This window comes from Battus philenor, unplaced genomic scaffold, assembly GCF_028537555.1.
Source record: "Battus philenor isolate CCGP_79_NKW_IND1 unplaced genomic scaffold, ilBatPhil1.0.hap1 SCAF_89, whole genome shotgun sequence".
Taxonomy (NCBI): domain Eukaryota; kingdom Metazoa; phylum Arthropoda; class Insecta; order Lepidoptera; family Papilionidae; genus Battus; species Battus philenor.
This window is the reverse complement of record NW_027181758.1, coordinates 1-11,565: the sequence shown is the minus strand read 5'-3', so window position 1 is coordinate 11,565 and position 11,565 is coordinate 1. Positions and strand designations below refer to the sequence as shown.

At 21.2% G+C, this 11,565-nt stretch overlaps 2 pseudogenes; one reads left to right on the top strand and one right to left on the bottom strand.

The window, feature by feature from the left end:
* Positions 1-2,165: 2,165 nt before the first annotated feature.
* LOC137931941 (ATP synthase subunit a-like) lies at positions 2,166-3,784 on the top strand (annotated as a pseudogene).
* Positions 3,785-9,927: 6,143 nt separating this feature from the next.
* Positions 9,928-11,319, bottom strand: LOC137931942 (NADH-ubiquinone oxidoreductase chain 1-like; annotated as a pseudogene).
* Between the last annotated feature and the right edge of the window lie 246 nt (positions 11,320-11,565).

The following is an 11,565-nucleotide window of genomic DNA, read 5'->3' as shown; positions in this document are numbered from 1 at the left end:
CTCCTGATATAGCCTTTCCTCGAATAAATAATATAAGATTTTGACTTTTACCCCCTTCTTTAACTTTATTAATTTCTAGAAGAATTGTTGAAAATGGAGCAGGCACAGGATGAACAGTTTACCCCCCTCTTTCTTCTAATATTGCACATAGAGGCAGATCAGTTGATCTAGCTATTTTTTCCTTACACTTAGCAGGAATTTCTTCCATTCTAGGAGCAATTAATTTTATTACAACAATTATTAATATACGAGTTAATAACATATCTTTCGATCAAATACCTTTATTTGTATGAGCAGTAGGTATTACAGCTTTATTATTACTTCTATCTCTCCCTGTTTTAGCTGGAGCTATTACTATACTTCTCACAGATCGTAATCTTAATACTTCTTTCTTTGATCCTGCTGGAGGAGGAGATCCTATCTTATATCAACATTTATTTTGATTTTTTGGCCATCCTGAAGTTTATATTTTAATTTTACCTGGATTTGGAATAATTTCTCATATTATTTCTCAAGAAAGAGGTAAAAAAGAAACTTTTGGTTGTTTAGGAATAATTTATGCTATAATAGCAATTGGCCTTTTAGGATTTATTGTTTGAGCTCATCATATATTTACAGTAGGAATAGATATTGATACTCGAGCTTACTTTACCTCAGCCACAATAATTATTGCCGTACCTACGGGAATTAAAATTTTCAGTTGACTCGCCACTTTACATGGAACACAAATTAATTACAGTCCTTCTATTTTATGAAGTTTAGGATTTATTTTTCTTTTCACTGTTGGAGGATTAACTGGTGTAATTTTAGCAAATTCATCTATTGATGTTTCCCTTCATGATACTTATTATGTAGTAGCTCATTTTCATTATGTCTTATCTATAGGAGCTGTATTTGCAATTATAGGAGGATTTATTCACTGATATCCTTTATTTTCAGGTCTTTCCCTTAATCCTTTTCTTTTAAAAATTCAATTTTTTACAATATTTATTGGAGTAAATTTAACTTTTTTTCCTCAACATTTTTTAGGATTAGCAGGAATACCTCGTCGATATTCTGATTATCCTGACAGTTTCATTTCTTGAAATATCATTTCCTCTTTTGGCTCTTATATTTCTTTATTATCTATAATAATAATAATATTAATTATTTGAGAATCAATAATTAATAAACGAATAATTTTATTCTCCCTTAATATATCATCTTCTATTGAATGACTGCAAAATTTACCTCCAGCAGAACATTCTTATAATGAACTTCCTATTTTAAGAAATTTCTAATATGGCAGATTATATGTAATGGATTTAAACCCCATTTATAAAGGATTATCCTTTTTTTAGAAATGGCAACCTGATCTAACTTTAATCTCCAAAATGGAGCATCTCCCCTAATAGAACAAATTATTTTTTTTCATGATCATACTTTAGTTATTTTAATTATAATTACTATTTTAGTTAGATATTTAATGATTAACTTATTTTTTAATAATTATTAATCGATTTTTACTAGAAGGTCAAATAATTGAACTAATTTGAACAATCATTCCAGCTATCACCCTAATTTTTGTAGCTTTACCTTCTCTTCGTCTTTTATATCTATTAGATGAACTTAATAATCCATTAATCACCTTAAAATCTATTGGCCATCAATGATATTGAAGCTATGAATACTCTGACTTTAATAATATTGAATTTGATTCTTATATAATTCAATATAATAATTCAGAAATAAAAAATTTCCGTTTATTAGATGTTGATAATCGTATTGTCTTACCTATAAATAATCAAATTCGTATTATAATTACAGCAACAGATGTAATTCATTCGTGAACTATCCCTTCTCTAGGAGTTAAAATTGATGCTAATCCTGGTCGACTCAATCAAGGAAATCTTTATATTAATCGCCCAGGAATTTTTTATGGTCAATGTTCTGAAATTTGTGGATCAAATCATAGATTTATACCTATTGTAATTGAAAGAATTTCTATTAAAAATTTTATTAATTGAATTAATAATTATTCTTCATTAGATGACTGAAAGCAAGTATTGGTCTCTTAAACCACTTAATAGTAAATTAGCAATTACTTCTAATGAAAGAATTAGTTAAATTTATAACATAAATATGTCAAATTTATATTATTACTAAAGTAATATTCTTTTATTCCTCAAATAATACCCATTAATTGAATTTTATCTTTTTTTTTTTTTATTTGTATCTTTATTTTATTTAATATTATAAATTATTATATTTTTTTAAATAAAAATAATTTTAATAATAATCAAAATAAAAATATTAAAAAAAATTTTAACTGAAAATGATAAGTAATTTATTTTCAATTTTTGATCCTTCAACTAATTTATTTAATCTACAATTAAATTGAATTAGAACCTTTATTGGTTTAATTATTATTCCATATTCATTTTGATTTATTCCCAATCGTAAATTTGTTTTTTGAAATTTAATTCTTAATAAATTACACAATGAATTTAAAACTTTATTAGGTCCTAATAGATTTAATGGATCAACTTTTATTTTTATTTCATTATTTTCTTTTATTTTATTTAATAATTTTTTAGGACTATTTCCTTATATTTTTACTAGAACAAGTCATTTAACAATTTCTCTCTCTATCTCCCTTTCATTATGATTAAGATTCATACTATATGGTTGAATTAATAATTACCAACATATATTTATTCACATAATTCCTCAAGGAACTCCTAGTATTCTTATACCTTTTATAGTATTAATTGAAACAATTAGTAATATTATTCGACCAGGAACATTAGCAGTTCGACTAACTGCTAATATAATTGCAGGTCATCTTCTTCTTACATTATTAAGAAATACTGGAATTAATATACCTTCCTATATATTAATTTTTCTAATTTTTATTCAAATTTTATTATTAATTCTTGAATCAGCAGTTGCAATTATTCAATCTTATGTAATTTCTATTCTTAGAACATTATATTCTAGTGAAACTAATTAATGACAATACACAATAATCACCCTTACCACTTAGTAGATTTTAGTCCTTGACCTTTAACAGGATCCATTGGAGTAATAACTTTAGTTACAGGAATAATTAAATGATTTCACAATTTTAACATAAATTTAATAATTTTAGGCTACATAATTATTTTATTAACAATATATCAATGATGACGAGATATTTGTCGAGAAGGTACTTTCCAAGGTAAACATACTTTATTTGTATCAAAAGGTTTACGATGAGGAATAATTCTTTTTATTATCTCTGAAGTATTTTTCTTTATTTCATTTTTTTGAGCTTTTTTTCATAGTAGTCTTTCACCTAATATTGAAATTGGGGCAATATGACCTCCCTTTAGAATTATCCCATTTAACCCCTTTCAAATTCCATTATTAAATACAATTATTTTAATTACCTCAGGAATTACAGTCACCTGAGCTCACCATGCAATTATAGAAAATAATTTTTCTCAAATAACTCAAGGATTATTTATTACTATTATATTAGGAATTTATTTTTCTATTCTACAAGCATATGAATATTTTGAAGCTTCTTTTTCTATTGCAGATAGAATTTATGGTTCTACTTTTTTTGTAGCAACAGGATTTCATGGACTTCATGTAATTATTGGAACAATTTTCCTTTCTATTTGTCTTATCCGTCATTTAAATTTCCATTTTTCTAATAATCATCATTTTGGATTTGAAGCAGCAGCATGATATTGACATTTTGTTGATGTAGTATGATTATTCCTTTATATTTCAATTTATTGATGAGGAAACTAATTTATTTATATAATATATTTAGTATATTTGACTTCCAATCAAAAAGTTTAATTTAATTTAATATAAATAATTAATTTATTATTAACATTAACTATTATAATTATATTAATTTCTAATATTTTAATACTTTTATCCTTAATCTTATCAAAAAAATCATTTATAGATCGAGAAAAAAATTCTCCATTTGAATGTGGATTTGATCCCAAATCTTCTGCACGAATACCATTTTCTCTTCATTTTTTTTTAATTACTATAATTTTTTTAATTTTTGATATTGAAATTGCATTAATTTTCCCTTTAATTAATTGTTTTAACTTAGTAAATTTTTCTACAATAATAAAAATTAGATTTTTTTTTTTAATTATATTATTAATTGGACTTTATCATGAATGAAATCAAAATATACTTAATTGAACAAATTAGGATTATAGTTTATAAAAACATTTGATTTGCATTCAAAAAATATTAATTTTTAATTTATCTTAAATAAGAAGCAAATATTGCATTTAATTTCGACTTAAAAGAAAGAGTTAATAACTCCTTATTTAAATAATTAATTGAAACCAAAATAGAGGTATATCACTGTTAATGATATTATTGAATAAAAAATTCCAATTAAATTATGAAATATAAAAATTTAGCTACTAACTTAAATTATAGTGGTTAATAACCATTAATATTTCTATTTATATAGTTTATTATTAAAACATTACATTTTCATTGTAAAAATAAAAAAAAATTTTTTATAAATATTTAAAGATTTAATAATCTCCCTAATATCTTCAATATTATGCTCTTTTTATAAGCTATTTAAATTAATTAAATTAAAAATATTAAATATATAATTAATATTCATAAAATAAAACTAAATAAATAAATTTTAAAATTATTTATTTGATAAAAATTATAGTAAACAGAATAATTTTTAATAATATCAAATATACCTTGACCTCTATAAATTTCTCTTCATCCCATATCAATATTTTTTATAATATTTTGACCTAATTTTAAAAAATAATAATTTAAACCATAAGTAGATAAATTAGGTATAAATCATATTAACATAAAAAATTTCTTAAACTATAAGTTATTAAAAATTTATTCACAGAATAAATTTTTATATTTCTAATTAAATATCCTATTAATAATCCTAATATTCTTACATAAATTACTATTATTTTATATTAAAAGGTAAATAAATTATATAAGGATAATTAAAAATTAATCAACTTAATATTCTTCCTACTACTAATCTTATTCCTAATAATATAAATATTCTCTTTAATATTATATAATCCTCACATATAAATTATAAACTACTAATAAATTATAATCATTAATTATTAAATAAAATAATAAACGAATAGTATAAAATATAGTTAAACCAGTAGAAAAATAATATAAAAAAAAAATTAATATATTTAAATTTCTTATACTAACTATTTCTAAAATTAAATCCTTTGAATAAAATCCAGCTAAAAAGGAATACCGCATAAAGCTAAATTAGAAATATTTAAACATAATGAAGTTAAAGGAATATAAATCTAATTCCTCCTATATAACGAATATCTTGAATATCATTTATTATATGAATAATAACACCCGCACATATAAACAATAAAGCCTTAAACATAGCATGAGTTAATAAATGAAAAAAAGCTAAATCAGCTAATCCTATTCTTAAAATTCTTATTATTAATCCTAATTGTCTTAAAGTAGATAAAGCAATAATTTTTTTTAAATCAAATTCATAATTAGCAGAAATACCAGCCATAAATATAGTTAACCCTGATAAAACTAATAAAAACTTTAAAAAAATTATATCAACTAACATCATATTAAATCGAATTAATAAATAAACGCCAGCAGTAACTAAAGTAGAAGAATGAACTAAAGCCGATACTGGAGTAGAGCTGCTATTGCTTGCAGGTAATCAAGATCTAAAAGGAATCTGAGCTCTCTTTGTTATAGCTGCAATAATTAATAAAAATCTAATAAATTTTATTATAAAATCATTATTTAATAATTTAAATAAAAAATATAATTTCATCTACCATAATTTATTATTCAAGCAATAACCATTAAAATTATTACATCTCAATACGATTAGATAAGCAGTTAATATTCCTGCATTATAAGACTTAATATTTTGATAATAAATTACCAAACAATATGAAACTAAACCTAACCCATCTCATCCTAAAAAAATTCTAATTATATTAGGTCTAATAATCAATAAAACTATCGATAATACAAATAATAAAACTAAAATAATAAATCGATTTAAATTTAACTCTGAATGTATATATCTTCCTCTATAATAAATTACAGAAGAAGAATTATTAAAACAAATATTAAAAATAATAAAGATATTCAATCCAATAAAATAGACATTACTACTCTTATAGACCTAAAAGAAATAATTTCCCACTCTAAAAATAAAGTTAAATTCTCCATAATAAAATATATTATAAAAAAAAAACTTATTATTCTCAAAAAAAAATAAAAAAAAAAATCTAATAAAACAAATAGAATATCTTTTAATGATTTAAAATGAAATTTCATATTTTTGACTCCACAAATCAATATTTTATATTTAAATTATTTAAAATAAAATCAAATAAAAAAAATAATCAATTTTTAAAACTAAAACATTAAGTAAGAGGTAATCAATGTATATTAATATTAAATATTCCCGTGATACCCCTGTATAAAATCTATAAATTCCTAAATTATATTTTCCATGTTGTGTATAAGAATATAAATATAATCTATAACCAGCTCTAAAAAAAGAAATCATAATCAAAGTAATTATTGATAATCAAGATCATCCTACTACTCTATTAATTAATCTAATCTCTCCATTAAATTTATTGAAGGTGGAGCTGCTATATTTGAGGATATTAATAAAAATCACCACAATCTTATCGAAGGTATAAAATTTATTATCCCCTTATTAATATATAATCTTCGTCTTGTAAACGTTCATAATTAATATTAGCTAAACAAAATATTCCTGAAGGAACATAAACCATGACCAATTATTATAATATAAGAACCTACATAACCTCAGTAATTTATAGTTATAATACCACAAATCACTAATCTTATATGGGCTACTGACGAATAAGCAATTAAGATTTCATATCAACTTGACAAAAACAATTTAATCTAATAAATAAACCCACCTAATAATCTAATAACTACTCAAATAAAATTAAATTTTATTCCAATTTTTTGAAAAAGAATTATAATTCGTAAAAGTCCATAACCTCCTATTTTAACATAATTCCAGCTAAAATTATTGAACCTGAAACCGGAGCCTCTACATGAGCCTTAGGAAGTCATAAATGAACAAAATATATAGGTATCTTTACTAAAAAAGCCAAAATTATTGATAAATATAATAAAAAATAATCTATTCTAAAAAATTTATAAAAATATATAATTATATAATTTAAGTTATGAAAAATAAAAAAAATTCCTATTAATATAGGTAAAGAAACAAATAAAGTATAAAATAATAAATAAGCTCCTGCCTGAATTCGTTCAGGTTGATAACCCCATCCAATAATTAATAATAAAGTAGGAATTAATCTTCTTTCGAAAAATAAATAAAATAAAAATAAATTTATTACACTAAAAATTAAATATAATATAATTAATAAAATTAAAACATTAAATAAAAAAAATTTGAGTAAAATTTTATTTTATTCAAATTTTCTCTTGCTATAATTATCAATAAGCAAATTCAAATTCTTAATAAAATTAACCCATATGAAATTAAATCACAACCTATTATATATCTTAAATTTCTAAAATTATAAATATTAATACTTAAATTTATAAATAAAAATATAATCACTATTATTATTATTTGAACCATTCAAAATATATTTTTTAAAAAACATAAAGGAATTATAAAAATTATTATAAATAAAAATTTTATCATTTTATAATAAATTAAATCTTTGAAAATAATCATTACCATGAGTACGAATTATAGAAACTAAAATTGATAAACCTAAAGCTCTTCACATACTGAAAATAATAAAAAAACTATTATTATATAAGTATCATTTTCTATATTATTAAAAGTAATAACAAAAAAAAAAAAAATTCTTAAAACAATAAATTCTAAACTTAATAAAACAATTAATAAATGTTTATGTTTAGAGGCAAAAAATTATATTCCCAAAAATAAATATAATTAAAATAACTATTATCATATTTATTATCATTAGTAGTTTTTATAGTTTAAATAAAACATTGGTCTTGTAAATCAAAAATAAGTCTTTTTCTTTAAAAACTTCAAAGAAAAAGAATTTCTTTATCTATAATCTCCAAAATTATTATTTTTATTAAAATATTCTTTGATATCATTAAAATTTTTATTTCATTAATAATTATATTATTTTCTTTTATTATATTATTTTTAAATCATCCTTTATCAATAGGATTAATAATTCTTATTCAAACTTTACTTACTTGTATACTATCTGGCATATTATTAAATACTTATTGATTTTCCTATATTTTATTCCTAGTATTTTTAGGAGGATTATTAGTTTTATTTATTTATGTTTCTAGAATTGCCTCCAATGAAATATTTAATATTAATATTTATTTAAAAAATATTTTTCTATTTTTTCTATTATTATTTTCTTTATTTCAATAATATATATATATAATATAAATTGACTTAATTTCTTCTTCAATTATGAAATAAATGATATTCTTAATCCTTATATTTTTTTTAATAATGAAAATAAAATTAATTTATCTAAATTATATAATAATCAAACATATTTTTTAATAACAATAATAATTATTTATTTATTTATTGCACTCGTAGCAGTAGTAAAAATTACAAATATTTTTTTCGGCCCACTTCGTTCATCTAATTTCTAATGATAAATAAATTTTCAACCTTACGAAAAACCCATCCTTTACTTAAAATTATTAACAGTTCATTAATTGATCTTCCTTCTCCTTCTAATATTTCCATTTGATGAAATTTTGGATCTCTTTAGCTTTATGTCTTATTATTCAAATTTTAACAGGTTTATTTTTAACTATATATTATACAGCAAATATTGAAATAGCATTTTATAGTGTTAATTATATTTGTCGAAATGTAAATTATGGTTGATTAATTCGAACATTACATGCCAATGGAGCTTCTTTTTTTTTTATTTGTATTTATTTACATATTGGACGAGGAATTTATTATGAATCTTTCAATTTAAAATTTACTTGAATAATTGGAGTTATTATTTTATTTGTTCTAATGGCAACTGCATTTATAGGATATGTTTTACCATGAGGACAAATATCTTTTTGAGGAGCTACTGTTATTACAAATCTTCTTTCAGCTATTCCTTATTTAGGAACTATATTAGTAAATTGAATTTGAGGAGGATTTGCTGTAGATAATGCTACTCTAACTCGATTTTATTCTTTCCATTTTTTATTTCCTTTTATTATTCTTATATTAACAATAATTCACCTTTTATTCTTACATCAAACAGGATCTAATAATCCATTAGAATTAATAGTAATTTAGATAAAATTCCTTTTCACCCATTTTTTACATTTAAGGATTTAATTGGATTCATTATTTTAATTTTATTATTAACTCTTTTAACTTTAACTAATCCTTATTTATTGGGAGATCCAGATAATTTTATTCCTGCTAATCCATTAGTAACTCCTATCCATATTCAACCTGAATGATATTTCTTATTCGCTTATGCAATTTACGATCTATTCCTAATAAATTAGGAGGAGTAATTGCTTTAGTTATATCTATCTTAATTTTAATTATCTTACCATTTACATTTAATAAAAAAATACAAGGAATTCAATTCTATCCTATTAACCAAATTATTTTCTGAATTATAATTATTACTATTTTTTTATTAACTTGAATTGGAGCACGACCAGTGAAGACCCTTACATTATTACTGGCCAATTATTAACTATTATATACTTTTCTTATTTTATTATTAATCCTATTATTAATAAATTTTGAGATAACTTAATTTTTAATTAATACTTAAATTAATGAGCTTGTATAAGCATTTGTTTTGAAAACTTAAGAAAGAATACTTATTCTATTAATTTATACTAAAAATATTATTTAATTTAAAAAATTTTTACCCCAATAAAAAATAATAAAAAATTTAATGAAATAGGTAAATACCCTTTTCAAGATAAATATATTAATTTATCATAACGATATCGAGGTAAAGTTCCCCGCACTCAAATAAATAAAAAAGAAATAAAAACTAATTTTAAATAAAAAATTAATCTAAGCCTATAACCTCCTATATATATTAAAATAAATAATAATCTTATGAATAAAATTCTAGAATATTCTGCTAAAAAAATTAAAGCAAATCCCCCTCTTCTATACTCAATATTAAACCCTGATACTAATTCTCTTTCCCCTTCAGCAAAATCAAAAGGAGTTCGATTAGTTTCAGCTAATCTTGACGATATTCAACATAATCTTAAAGGAATTATTAAAAATAAAAATCAAATTATTTCTTGGTAAAAAAAAAATAATATTAAATTAAAATCTATAATTAAAATAATTCTTGATAATATAATTAAAGCTAATCTAACTTCATAAGAAATAGTTTGAGCAACTGCTCGTAAACCTCCCAATAAAGCATAATTAGGAATTAGAAGATCATCCAGCAACCATAACAGTATAAACTCCTAAACTAGTACAACATAAAAAAAATAAAATTCCTAAATTAAATCTAATTATATTAAAATAATAAGGAATTAATATTCATATATTAAAGAAATAATAAATCTAATAACAGGAGAAAAATAATAAGATATATAATTAGAATAATTAGGAAAAGTATGCTCCTTAGTAAATAATTTAATAGCATCAGAAAAAGGCTGTAAAATTCCTATAAAACCAACTTTATTAGGTCCTTTTCGAATTTGAATATAACCTAAAACTTTACGTTCTAATAAAGTTAAAAAAGCAACCCTACTAAAACACCAATAATTATAATTAATATTCCAATAATAAATAATATTATATCTTTTAGTATCATTTACTATATATATAAATAATTATATATTCATGACTTCTAAAATCATTACATTTTTTCTGCCAAAATAGTTATTAATTTATTAATAACATTCATTTTATAAAAATTATTTTTAATATTTGATCCTTTCGTACTAAAATATTATATTTTTCTAAAGATAGAAACCAACCTGGCTCACACCGGTTTGAACTCAGATCATGTAAGATTTTAATGATCGAACAGATCAAAAATTTTAAACTTTTGCATTTAAATTTTATCTTAATCCAACATCGAGGTCGCAAACTTTTTTTCTATAAGAACTAAAAAAAAAAATTACGCTGTTATCCCTAAGGTAATTTTTTCTTATAATCATTATTAATGGATCATTAAATCATAAATTAATGTTAAATTTTAAAAAAAGTTATTTTAATTTTTCTATCACCCCAATAAAATAATTTAATTAATCTAATTTTAAAATTTATATATTAATAATTAATTAATTAAATTATAAAACTCTATAGGGTCTTCTCGTCTTTTAAAATTATTTAACTTTTTAATTAAAAAATTAAATTTTATTAATTAAGTAGAGACAGTTTATATCTCATCCAATCTTTCATACAAGTCACCAATTAAGAGACTATTGATTATGCTACCTTTGTACAGTCAAAATACTGCAGCCCTTTAATAATTTATCAGTGGGCAGATTAGACTTTATATTATTTTCAAAAAG